The sequence below is a fragment of the Ischnura elegans genome, chromosome 13 (genome assembly GCF_921293095.1).
Source record: "Ischnura elegans chromosome 13, ioIscEleg1.1, whole genome shotgun sequence".
Lineage (NCBI taxonomy): Eukaryota > Metazoa > Arthropoda > Insecta > Odonata > Coenagrionidae > Ischnura > Ischnura elegans.
In genome coordinates, this window is record NC_060258.1 from 4,824,129 (window position 1) to 4,838,584 (window position 14,456).

The following is a 14,456-nucleotide window of genomic DNA, read 5'->3' on the forward strand; positions in this document are numbered from 1 at the left end:
GAGACATGCAGCTGAAGTTTCCCAAATGGGTTACATTGTTGCTGAGGTAAGGGTGCCTTCATGAAAATACTTGAAAAATACATCAAACAGCTTTTGAGACACCCAATAAGGTCAATGTGTAACTTTGTTAGTTTATGTAGGGTAATGATATGTGGACAGCGCTGTACCTTAGAACAACTTTTAAAGCCTTTTGTCTATCATTGTAATTGTCATGATATTTCCGTGAAAGATTCTGTGACATTTGACCCCTACGTATTCAATGGAGGTGAAAAACTAACAAGAGGGATATGTTTATTGCTCCACTGTCTTGGCCATCCTTGAAAAACTTCTTGAGTGATATGTGACTTATTTCAAATTGAAGTAAGTTGTTTTCTTGTTTATTTCTATAATGCATTTAGAAATATGGTAATTGTCGAGGTGTAATTGTTAGACAAAACTAGAGATATTGTCGCTGTGGGGCCCTAAACTGAAAGGAATTTTTTCACGTACTTCAGCCCTAATCAAGCCATACTTTGACTATCGATTGACTTTCATGAATCGGCATCGTTTTTCAATGATCGAAATTCCGACTGAAGAGAATTTGAAGAAATGATTTCATTGGACCTATTATTAGTATGAAAGATTTCCCTCCTCTTGATTTGTAGGTTGTGCAGTCAGATGGCTTCCCGAGATGCGTCTGTTCTGTCTCTCTGGACAAGCTGAGGTAAAACAGTATCTATGATCTATGAGGACTACTGTGTTTTCAGAATCCCGATTGTCTCGAGTAACGCTCCACCTTCCAGCTATAGTTATGATTGGAGGGTAAAGGTCACAGAAAAACAGCTGCTTGATGCTGGAGTTGAGCAAGATCCTCTGGTCAGTGAGTTATTGATTAAGGCAAACTCCAAGGTGAAGGTGGCATACTTAACTCTTTCTGCCAAAGAAAAATGTTTTCCATTCTACACATAGCATTAGAATATTTTTAATCTCTCTCTATTGAGGTGTAATTTTGAGAGGAGTACACTTCTCTTGTGTTTGCTTCCCTCTGATTTGGGACTCAACTCAATGGGGTGCCGGGCTATTACCCCAGGCACTGTACTAGACCCTCTAGCCCATGAGTCCACCATCAAATTATTGCACTGTTTTAAATAGAAATATTATGTACGATTCACAATAATTTATACTTATGTTAAAATAAGTTACATGTTCAATTCCCTATTGAATTTGAAATGGTTAAGGGAAATTTGGTTACTGTGTGGTGATAACAATGTGCGCAAAAAACAATCTCTTGGCAAGGAATTAAAAAAGGACTTCCAGTGTCCAGATGGAAGAAGGTCCTAAGGGCATAAGCATATTAACCCTTAACCGGTGACGTGCGGTCTGAGAGACTGCTGCATTTCTAAAATTATGAATATTTTCAAAATTAAGATTTCAAAATATGTATCTATAATTCTCGTTATCTTCATATTTTTGCAAAACAAGGACATCCCACTCTTAAAATTTAACGTTCCTTTTATTAATTTCTGTAAATTTGCAATTCAACTCGATTAGCAGTCTGTGAGAATCACTTCTAAGAATGCAACAAAAAGGAATACGCCGGATAAATTTCATGACTACTTGCTACTTAGCCTTCCAACTTGAGCATTTGAGGCCTTTTTTGAATCTGGCAAAATATTGATACAAAAATATAATAATTATTACTCAAGTGTTTTTGGTTTCAGTTTTTTGATCCTGCTTCAAATCACAATTTTTATGACAAATTGGTTCGTATTGGGAGTGAAAGAATTTTAATATAATTTTTAAAATAGTTAAGCATTCAAAGAAAAATTAAACAAAACAATAAAAATGGCATAGCAATATTTTATGTACTTTTGATTCATTGCGGTCTCCACACGTCACTGGTAGTGTAACAAGAATTGCACGTCACTGCTTAAGGGTTAGAAGAGGCTATGGTATTCAGTGTCTGGGCAAGACCGCAGTTGGGTTGGGCCTTCCTGAATTTTACAAACAATAGGTGATGTCATAACAGATATCACTTTTCATTGCTGCGTTTACATTCATGGCATCTGTCGCGCATGTTAATTTTTAGTTGATATACGGCTGGTGATTGTTTTATTGTTGGCTTATTAACAGACTGAATTTGATGACAATGAGACTGTGAAAACCTGCAAAAACCATGAAAACCTGGAAAAAACTGAATTTCAGTATGTAGGCAGAGTTGCAACCCTAAAATCTCCTTTAAATCACAGGTAGAAAGTCATTGTTTTTGCATTTAATTTGTCTAAAGGATGCATTTGTCTAAAGAATGCAAGGTGAAGCCACTGGTTTCAGAAAAACTCAATATTTTCTTAACATGCAGCCTTATGGCAAATTGACGAAGCTGGGCAGGACATGATGGCTAAATGCTCAAAGAGTACCGTGAGGCATGGCTTCACATCTGAGGGCTTATGCCCTCTCCAGGAACCCCTATGTAAAAGGGGGTGAGCTAGGAAACGTAATTGTTTGGCGTTCATTTATTTGCATAAGAAATCCTCCAAAGAAAATATTCGGCTTTCGTCTCCTGGGTCAAGAAATGTTCACACATATATTGTCGTCTTTAGTTGAGAAAAGGTTAAATGCACTGAAAGCGATATCTTTTTATTATATTGAATTAGTCACACGATATCTTTACTATCAACTATGTAAAGGTGCTTTGCGGCAAGCAATGTTACTTAACCTAGTTTATATACTTACTATAAAAGTTGTTTTGCATGGATTTTATTGTTATTTTACAAATTAGCAATGTGTTCCATGAATTGCCATTTTGCTATTCCATGTTTCCTTCCTGTGATTTAAATATTTCCTCAATTTGTCACTCAATATGAAGTATGGGCATATAATTGGATTCCTTGATTTTTAAAAACATTTTACGCACATTCACAGTGTTCATTTTACATTCAGCGTCACCATACGTGTTTTCACATTTAGCATTTTGCCACCGATGTGCTTGTGACATTGGAAATAATGCAGAGGTTGCTAACATTTTTATTTCTCTCCGGTTGCCTGTTTCAACTTAAGAGTAGCTAGTTATGCCAATCGGGAGATGAGAGACAGAGGTTGTCCTGATTTTCAACCGAGTACATTGTTGGTGTGTTTTTATGAGGCATGGAAGGGGGAGTTGTTTGGCTGACCTTCACCCTGCCTATCGTGGCCACACTTGCCTTTTCATAGTCGTTCGCTAGTGTTCCACGTGTGAGTGATTTGGATTCTCCATGGATAGACCCGAGATATATGGGCACATAATGGTGGGAGACAGCCATTTTGTGTGGTTGGTGTCTCTTCTGGGGAACCGCCTTGAGAGAGGCAGGAGAATTTTTTCTCTTTGTAATGAATCCTTAATGCAACTTGTTTTCTTTACTAAATGCTTCATTTGCTCATAGGTTGTCCTGCTGCCGTTGGACTTTGCGTATCGGGCCAGAGAATGACGGAATTGCGGAGAGTTTTGCTGGATGTTGGATGCTTTTATTCTCCAATGATATTATCAATAGGATCCAATGACTTGAGGAGGGAGGTAAGATTTCAACAGCTGATGAGTAATATCCATCGGATACTTCTCAGGATTCATTGCTTGACATTGAGGGTGGTTCTGTTAAGCACGATCACTGACTCCAGCTCAATGGGGAAACATTATTCATCAGCATCATTTAGTAGCCATCAACTGATGGACACTAAAAAGGGAGAGTAAGACAATGTTTTCACTCACTTTATTCATATTATGTCAATAACTCATTCTTCTTACAGTTGCCATTGCGTTCATGCATTAACATGATATTCATTCTGGTGATTTAATTTCCCTTTCTGCTGATTTCCCATTCTTGCGATTTCAAATCTCTTTTGTGGATTTCAGGTGATTGACGTCATCACACCTTTTCTTTGGGATTGTAGGGTGAGGGAGGGGTATTTTGAATTTTAAGCTCACAAATGTCGTACTAATATATTTATATATATGCTATATCTTCACCTATTGGGCATATGTTCTTACATACATAACCTCCGTAATTTATAGCTGGATGGGATGCAGAGACTGCAGGGGGCCGGACATTATCCACCTTAACCAGGAAGGCATGAGCTTTCTCATAAATATTTTACGGAGGAGTAAAAACACATTGTTTTTAACAGTTTCATAATAAGCCTGTAAAAGGGGGTTTCTTTTCCGTTGCGGTATTTCCCTGGATAAGATCAAGAAACATTTGCCTGGTAACCTCGATAGGTAATGTGGAATAACCAGGGAATAGGTGGTAACATGTGTTGTTGGTAGTTGAGGGAAGTGAAACAACATTTTTTTAAACTATATATGTTTATTACATAGGGTTTTGCAACATGAAGTACCATAAACACATGCAATGGCAGTGCTCACAATATTTTCGAAACTTATTAACCATTGAATAACTGCTGATTTACTTCGAAGCTAGAGGAAATATTTTGGCTTCATTGTGTTCATTGTATTTGGAATCATAAACATTTAGAATTACTTCATTTTAATACATTGATTCAGGAATAAAATATATTCGTTTATTAAGCAATGAAAGTGTGCTTCAAAAAATTAGGTCACTAAGCGACCTGTACCCCATACCATTATTTTCATACCAATTTTTAAAAGCTTACATTAAAATGATTTTATTTTCCTTCCATAACTCATCGTTATACCAATTAAGCATTTGCATTTCATTATGTTGTTATTTTAACTAAGGATGTGATGGAAATTACTGTACATTATGATTCTTAAAAACATTTTCCATCTCCACGGTGTTTCGTTTTTGGTCAATGTCACCATAGCTGTTTCTTTATCAAAGACAGTGAAAACATATGGGATTTAATGAGTAAATGGCATTGAAAGCATTGTAGAAGTCTCTAAATTATAATTTAATTTGCATGCAGCAGCAGTTCAATTAAACCCATTGTATCATATGAAGCCGCTCTCAATTTCAATAGCTGGTGTATGAGAGAAAGAAGTTTTTAATTCTTGAATAAATGCATTGTAATACTGTTCCACCACTTCTAGCCATTGCCTAGAGATGTTACAGTATTTTGCAGCCTCTTATTAATGGGAGCCTAATGCATGTAATAAAAAAAATTAAAAATCATAACAGCGACAAATATATTTATTTTTTATTTTAGCATAGCAAATGTATCATTACATGACATACTGCCAGTGAGTGCTGTAGTGAAAAGCATATGGCATCATGTATCAATGCATGGGCTTTCGAAGGAGGATTGTTGGAGTACACTAGTATAGCCTATCTACCTAGCCTATCATTTAAGAAATTTTTAACACAGGATTGTGGGGCTCTGTTGTCACATGGATGGGTGGAAGATTCTTCTTCAATCTTTGATTTCCGGTTTCTGTGTTATGGTGATTCTTAACAAGAAAAGTATTTTTTAGGGGAATGGAGCCTTTTTAGGAGGGGTCTTGAGCTATGGTGACATTAGGGCATCCATGGTTGGGGTACCTGCCAGTTGGTGAAACTGAAGGGATCTGCAGGCATGTACCCAGTTCAATTGAATTTTTAGATATAATGCACTCATGTTCAAAAGCCTCAAGTGGTAAATTCATCTCCTTATTTTCAACTCTAATATGTTTACCTGTTGTATGTGTGACCCACCAAAATGTTTTACCAAATGAATTAAATTTTTGTTGAATTTTATGCATTTGTTTGTTCATGACTGGTTGATAATTCATAGTATTGTCTCTCACTTACGTGGGGATAGTCTCTTTTAATATTTCTCTGTTTTAATTCATCAATAATGTATGCATGGTACTAAGGTACTATGTACAGTCGGATACAAAAGTATTGCACAAATGGAGCGGCGCCACTTTCGCCGCAGTTTGGAAATCGAGTTTCGGCATTTTCTATTACATCAGTGGGAGGAAAATTTGAACAACTTTACCACCTCCCGTACTATTTTTATAACAACATCGTTAAAGGGAAATGTATGCCGGATATGTGCAATGTTTAAGACCAAATAATTTATGCAGCTTCTGATAGATAATACATCTACGTCCAGAACGTCAATTTACCTTCTCTCGTAAGTTGGCCGATCCGTCGAAGTATATTGTCTTACATTTAACGCTGAAGCTTTTCGATCAGCGATAGCGAACATAACATACATATAAAATATCCGCCGCAATATCACAGTAAATAATGCCAGTGAGTGTTTAAAATCAGCTTGGTTTAGTGACACTAGAAGACTGGTTCATTCCTTCTCTGACAAAGCTCGTAATAAATTTGCTTCGCAGTCAACGAGTGGGATGGACTAGTGGCTAAGGAGAAGACTTACCACGGCAGCAATCCCAAGTCATCAGTTCGAATCTCTACGGTTCAATTTTTTTTCAGTGGCATAGTATAGTAGTAACATTTTTTTCCACTCTAACTCATATTAACTTAATTAAACACTGCTGTCGTTTTAAAATTTTGAATAGAGAAAATTCTCTTTTTGCTTTCCGCGGATATCATTATACGTTTTTACCGAAATATCAGTGCACCAATAATATGGAAAATATTTCAGTCAGGTAAACCGCTCCATCAAGTCCTTTTTCGTATCACCCGAATATTTTATCGTTTTCAATAATATGTAGATACTCACGAGACCCGCTTAATTGATGGGGCCGGGTCGGAGTAAACTTGGAAGGTTGGCACATGAACCAACCTGCATCCGTTACCTTCGCGGCGAGCCGACGAGGACGGACACGGACGCGACTGAGCAACTGAACCTGGAGTCAAACTCCAGGAGCAAGTGCCCAATCAAAATTAAGATTAGCGGATGGAATGTATTGAGGCCCCACAGACGTTGGGCTGTCTGTGTGTTTTCTTTCGGACTCCGTGGCGAGGTTTTTCCTATGATTGGATTCATATTTGGACTCACCATTTACCTCTCATCACTACGTGGTTCCCTGGCCGAGTGGGTCTATACTGTGCGCTGTAATTTCGAGAGAATCCTTCGAAGGATCGAGTCCGACGAAATCAAACTTTTTTCATTTTTTAAAAGATGTATTCTTAATATGAACATGATCTATGCAGGTGACTCAAGAAAAATTGTGCAGTGAATTTTTAAGTAAAGTAATCTAACTGAATGTTGTCTCCTAAGTAGTTCACATTGCGAAATCCATGAAGTAAATTTACGAGAAGTAATTCCCGGTAAATAACGATAATTCCAAAGCGCCTACTCCACAAAAAGCGATTTTATCTAAATAAATTAGCCCATTTTAGAGTTATACACTCATTTATACACATTAGAGAACAAAAGAACCAACCGAAAGGCAAAAAAAAGTGACATTAATTTTGTCGCAATTTATTGTCATAGCGTTATAAATAAGAGTGCTAAAATGGAGTAAATATTTCAGGACGCAGACATAGTCATAGGAACAGAGAGTTAACTTACGAAGGATATAAGCGACAGCAAAGTTTTCCCTCCAGTATATAAGATCAACAATTGCGATCGACGCGATGGGATAGGTGGCGGAGTTTTCCATCAGTTAAAATACACAGCGCCTTAACTTGTATTGAAATAGATAGTATTTGGTGCACAATTAATCAACGAAATAATATTATTTTCCAAGTAGGAAATCAAGTATCTGCATTTAGTTTTTCAATGCCACGTCTATATTTTGGATTCTTACACTCTAAACCCTAAATCAAGGAATATATAAATCTCCGAAATCTTAGTAAAAGCACTAATAAATTACTTACTTGCACAAGTAGTTGACAAGCTCACTAGAGGAAATAAAAATTAGATCATTAATCAGCGAGTCATCCTAAGTTGATGAAAAAATAATCGACTCGTGACTCAAGAAAAATTGTGCAGTGAATTTTTAGACGAAGAAAGGTATTCAATTAATGACTCTAATTTGATTATAGTGACAGGTATAAAAAAAAATTTTTATTTTAACTCTTTTACTTAAACGACCACTATAAGTACTTTTCATATAATACCGAATGAATATAATCCATTTTTCCAACTTTAAAATAACTTTTAAGTAATCATACGAAAATATAGATATCTATTGGGAAATCTATTGCCCTTGTCTTCGGATTTCATTCATGGCAACTTGAGAGAAACACCACGGCTGGCAAATTTATCCCACCTAAATGCATCACATCTAATCACTGGTGAGCATTATTAATTAATTTGAAGATATGGATGTATCAATTTTAGCTATTAGCTTATTATATTAACAGTATATCTTCATCTTTTAATACACCTTCTAATATTGCTATTAATACCCATTAAGCCGCCTTAATAGGCGAACGGCGGGAAGTATTAGAACACCAGCCGCTTTCATATAAAAATGCCTTTCCCGCTCAGATGAAAAACGAATTCCCACACCTATCTGTTCGGCAAAATACCTCTCTGAATTTGTTTTTTCTGTCGGGCGCGGAAATGTAGTGGCGTTCTAATATCATGTTCTCCGTGTCACTGTTAAAGATATTCATTCTCATTTGCTCAAGCAATATAAGCTTCGCTCTTAGTCTCCGGGTCTCTAGCGGCTCCTAACCTAATGCTCTAAACATATTGTGACGAAAAGCCTCGTCACGGCGCGTTCTGCGTCCGCGTCTTTTTTCCCGATTCATGTTGGCGCGCGGCAACAGCAAGTGATGAGCGACCTTCTTTTTTTATATACTGTCGTCTGCTAGCATTTAGCATGTCTTTTGTTGTGTAATGGGTATATAAGGCCCAGTATTGTGGGAACTCGGGTCGATTCCGGTGAGAGCGGTGGTCGATTCCTGAGAAAGCGGTGGTTGATCCGCTAGAGAGGACGGAGGTCAGCTGTGACAGTGCCGAGGTGGGGCAATAAGACGGGGCCGCGGCAGTCGAGGGCCACGGCATTCTGGAGGTCGGACAATGCGACCAGGGGAAAGGCGTGCCGGAGAGGAGAGCGTGGAGTACAGCGAGGCACAAGAAAAGTGTCCTCGTTTTTTTGTCAGGACATCACGACATCGTCCAAGGATTCGCGGGACGTGGTTCCCCGCGATCGACGCATCGTGACCCGACGACCAGGATTCGGAATCGCCGTCTTTGACACTTAAGTACTCTAAACCCTCTCCCGGGACGGGGAAATAATCCCGATCCTCCCCCCGCTCCAGCCAGCCCACGCGCCCTAATAACGAAGAAAGTCCCCAGTGTGCACGTGTGTCATCCTAATAACCATGTGGTTTCTGACATAAACTCACGTCGCTCTTTCTCGGTCTAAAGATCATTTTAAATTGTATCACTATTCTCCCGTTCACGTCATCCCATCTGGTTGACGTCAGACTCATTTTTGATTGAACGGAACGTGGAGCGTGTAACATTTGAAAGTAGAACAACGAACATTACCCATAATTGCCTTTGAAGTGTAGTGGTTTTTGTCGCAACTCGAGCAAGATAACGAGTGCCCGTGTCATAGCAATCATTGAGATATTCAGTGTTATTTTTGTCCATTTTTGTTCATTTACCACAATAGTCATCTCATCCCTCATTTATTAGATTTAAGATTTCTTTCTTTTTGTGTCTGGTATATTTGCTTCGTTTTTCTTTTTTGCAAGTGTATCATTGATGTCTCACCCAAGTCAGCATCACCTTTCATCCCTCATTAGTGTTTAAGGACAAAAGTGTTCGTTTTATTTTCTCTGAATAAATTTTTGTATGACAGTCATTCACTGTGTACGAGGTCATTCATCCTCTTGCTGTCCCATTGCATTCAATGCCATGAGTTTCCATCTTGACCGCGAGCCCCAGAACCTACGAAAAATTAAGAACTCGGATCGTGATCCCAGTTCGACGGTGCACGGCAACCGGGAGTGTACCATCACAATATATGTAAGGCTTTCTGATCACCCGTGGTAGTTTTTGACTAATCTCACAGCTTTCCTTTGTGTTTTATTAAGTTAAACAATTAAGTCTTTCTGCACCACATCCCATATCCTCGTTGCATATTTAAGATATGGTCAGACGATTGCGTTAGAGAACCTGTCTTTTAATTTATCGTCCGAAAATCTTCTCTCAATACGCTTGACGACTGCTACCTTCTTCAGGGCTCTTAAAAAATATTTTTTTGTGTGTTCCCAGCAATAGGTTCGAATACATCGTAACTCCTAGATACTTCACTACACTTGTAGCCTTTACTTCTACCCCAAAAAATGCCCGAAATTAAATATTCCGTTTTGGTTTTACAGATGAATCTATTCCAATTTTTCAGGCTAAATCATTTACTATGTGATCACGTATACCGTCTATGAAATCGATTTTTTTTCATCAACTTAGGATGACTCGCTGATTAATGATCTAATTTTTATTTCCTCTAGTGAGCTTGTCAACTACTTGTGCAAGTAAGTAATTTATTAGTGCTTTTACTAAGATTTCGGAGATTTATATATTCCTTGATTTAGGGTTTAGAGTGTAAGAATCCAAAATATAGACGTGGCATTGAAAAACTAAATGCAGATACTTGATTTCCTACTTGGAAAATAATATTATTTCGTTGATTAATTGTGCACCAAAAACTATCTATTTCAATACAAGTTAAGGCGCTGTGTATTTTAACTGATGGAAAACTCCGCCACCTATCCCATCGCGTCGATCGCAATTGTTGATCTTATATACTGGAGGGAAAACTTTGCTGTCGCTTATATCCTTCGTAAGTTAACTCTCTGTTCCTATGACTATGTCTGCGTCCTGAAATATTTACTCCATTTTAGCACTCTTATTTATAACGCTATGACAATAAATTGCGGCAAAATTAATGTCACTTTTTTTTGCCTTTCGGTTGGTTCTTTTGTTCTCTAATGTGTATAAATGAGTGTATAACTCTAAAATGGGCTAATTTATTTAGATAAAATCGCTTTTTGTGGAGTAGGCGCTTTGGAATTATCGTTATTTACCGGGAATTACTTCTCGTAAATTTACTTCATGGATTTCGCAATGTGAACTACTTAGGAGACAACATTCAGTTAGATTACTTTACTTAAAAATTCACTGCACAATTTTTCTTGAGTCACCTGCATAGATCATGTTCATATTAAGAATACATCTTTTAAAAAATGAAAAAAGTTTGATTTCGTCGGACTCGATCCTTCGAAGGATTCTCTCGAAATTACAGCGCACAGTATAGACCCACTCGGCCAGGGAACCACGTAGTGATGAGAGGTAAATGGTGAGTCCAAATATGAATCCAATCATAGGAAAAACCTCGCCACGGAGTCCGAAAGAAAACACACAGACAGCCCAACGTCTGTGGGGCCTCAATACATTCCATCCGCTAATCTTAATTTTGATTGGGCACTTGCTCCTGGAGTTTGACTCCAGGTTCAGTTGCTCAGTCGCGTCCGTGTCCGTCCTCGTCGGCTCGCCGCGAAGGTAACGGATGCAGGTTGGTTCATGTGCCAACCTTCCAAGTTTACTCCGACCCGGCCCCATCAATTAAGCGGGTCTCGTGAGTATCTACATATTATTGAAAACGATAAAATATTCGGGTGATACGAAAAAGGACTTGATGGAGCGGTTTACCTGACTGAAATATTTTCCATATTATTGGTGCACTGATATTTCGGTAAAAACGTATAATGATATCCGCGGAAAGCAAAAAGAGAATTTTCTCTATTCAAAATTTTAAAACGACAGCAGTGTTTAATTAAGTTAATATGAGTTAGAGTGGAAAAAAATGTTACTACTATACTATGCCACTGAAAAAAAATTGAACCGTAGAGATTCGAACTGATGACTTGGGATTGCTGCCGTGGTAAGTCTTCTCCTTAGCCACTAGTCCATCCCACTCGTTGACTGCGAAGCAAATTTATTACGAGCTTTGTCAGAGAAGGAATGAACCAGTCTTCTAGTGTCACTAAACCAAGCTGATTTTAAACACTCACTGGCATTATTTACTGTGATATTGCGGCGGATATTTTATATGTATGTTATGTTCGCTATCGCTGATCGAAAAGCTTCAGCGTTAAATGTAAGACAATATACTTCGACGGATCGGCCAACTTACGAGAGAAGGTAAATTGACGTTCTGGACGTAGATGTATTATCTATCAGAAGCTGCATAAATTATTTGGTCTTAAACATTGCACATATCCGGCATACATTTCCCTTTAACGATGTTGTTATAAAAATAGTACGGGAGGTGGTAAAGTTGTTCAAATTTTCCTCCCACTGATGTAATAGAAAATGCCGAAACTCGATTTCCAAACTGCGGCGAAAGTGGCGCCGCTCCATTTGTGCAATACTTTTGTATCCGACTGTACATAGTACCTTAGTACCATGCATACATTATTGATGAATTAAAACAGAGAAATATTAAAAGAGACTATCCCCACGTAAGTGAGAGACAATACTATGAATTATCAACCAGTCATGAACAAACAAATGCATAAAATTCAACAAAAATTTAATTCATTTGGTAAAACATTTTGGTGGGTGACACATACAACAGGTAAACATATTAGAGTTGAAAATAAGGAGATGAATTTACCACTTGAGGCTTTTGAACATGAGTGCATTATATCTAAAAATTCAATTGAACTGGGTACATGCCTGCAGATCCCTTCAGTTTCACCAACTGGCAGGTACCCCAACCATGGATGCCCTAATGTCACCATAGCTCAAGACCCCTCCTAAAAAGGCTCCATTCCCCTAAAAAATACTTTTCTTGTTAAGAATCACCATAACACAGAAACCGGAAATCAAAGATTGAAGAAGAATCTTCCACCCATCCATGTGACAACAGAGCCCCACAATCCTGTGTTAAAAATTTCTGAAATGATAGGCTAGGTAGATAGGCTATACTAGTGTACTCCAACAATCCTCCTTCGAAAGCCCATGCTTTGATACATGATGCCATATGCTTTTCACTACAGCACTCACTGGCAGTATGTCATGTAATGATACATTTGCTATGCTAAAATAAAAAATAAATATATTTGTCGCTGTTATGATTTTTAATTTTTTTATTACATGCATTAGGCTCCCATTAATAAGAGGCTGCAAAATACTGTAACATCTCTAGGCAATGGCTAGAAGTGGTTAGTGGTTATGTAGTCTCATCAGTGCCAGCTGTGGAATTGCCTCTAGGGTCTTAGCTTCTTAAAACTGTGGTATACCCGCAATTTAAAAATATTAAATTTCCTAATATGCTTAATTGGTATTATTATCTTAATCTTCATTTCCAATACATATAATTTTATGCAGCATTTTTTAAGTTTATCCAGTTTTTTTTCCAATTATTCTCATGTAGGTATTCTTTACTTGACTGTTCCAGATGGATTTCTTAAGATATATAAAGGGCAGAGCAGAGGCGAACTAGGACAACAGGAAATCTCTTCCCTCTGTCAATCCAAATAACATTTGGATACTCTGAAGAGAGCCATGCCTCAAGAGTCCCAGAGGCTCACCTCAAGGCTGTGATGATGCTGAAGTGATGTATGGATGTTAACCTAGAAGTACTTAAGTATGAGACATTCATCTTAATCCAGGCACAGAAGAGACTGGTTTTAATGGCAAGAAAGCAGTCCGGATCTGCCCTGCACACAACTAAGCATCAAGAGGTGAAACCCATGGTGTCCACCTGTGCATTTCACTGTTAAAGTATCTTACCTATCAAATCTCACCTCGGGAATAGGAAAGCAACGAATGAAATAGCTGTTGAAAGAAATAAAGTGGCCTGAATTTGAACTGCTTTACCCGAATCACTAAAAAATGTGAAACAACCATTGGTAAATGTTGTTGACAAAATTTCGATTGATTATGGTAAATAAATATTAATCTCTCCTTTGTTTCTGCTCATGCAAAAGAATTTTATTAACCTTATATTGCTTGTAACTGTGTTGTAATATTTACATGTATATCAACTATTTGATTTTACTTGATGACTTTTACCAAAGTAACTTTCAGTAAGTATTACCCCAGAAATTTCAAGGTATACAGTTAAGAATTTTATTATTTTGTAGAATGTCATTTAAATTAGGTTGTTGATGTGATCATGTCATGGTCTTTGATTGTGAAAGTGTATATTCTCTGTACTTGCACCACAGTGAGCCATCAAGTGAGTTTCCTTAAATCGTTAATTTTTGTACAATCTGCATGTACTGGAATACAGTAAATTTACCTCTAAGTTGCAGTCACACTTCTCCTAACTCTGGAAGAGAATATATGCAATTCATGTGCAACGTTACTTTCAGTTGTAATAAAAATGTTGATTGTGAATTAGCAACTTCATATTATTTTTTTTCCAAGTTTCACAATCAAAGACCTAGGCTGTTTACACATCATTATTTAAAAAAAAACATGAGAAGTACTCTTCAGTGTAACAAGTATTTAATAGTAGCTGTTTAGGAAAGCATTCCCTGCGGAGACGGGATTCGAGAATACCCCCGCAGTATCCCTGCTTGTCGTAAGAGGCGACTAAAAGGGTTGGAATCACAATAACTATGAAAGTTATGGTTCCTCAGTAATGAAAATTG

General features: G+C 37.6%; 1 long non-coding RNA gene across 1 annotated transcript; it reads left to right on the forward strand.

The window, feature by feature from the left end:
* Positions 1-734: 734 nt before the first annotated feature.
* On the forward strand, positions 735-13,779 carry LOC124170347. The gene is made up of 3 exons (XR_006867443.1): positions 735-855; positions 3,399-3,529; positions 13,256-13,779. It is a non-coding gene; the product is annotated as an uncharacterized LOC124170347 (long non-coding RNA).
* The last annotated feature ends 677 nt before the right edge of the window (positions 13,780-14,456 follow it).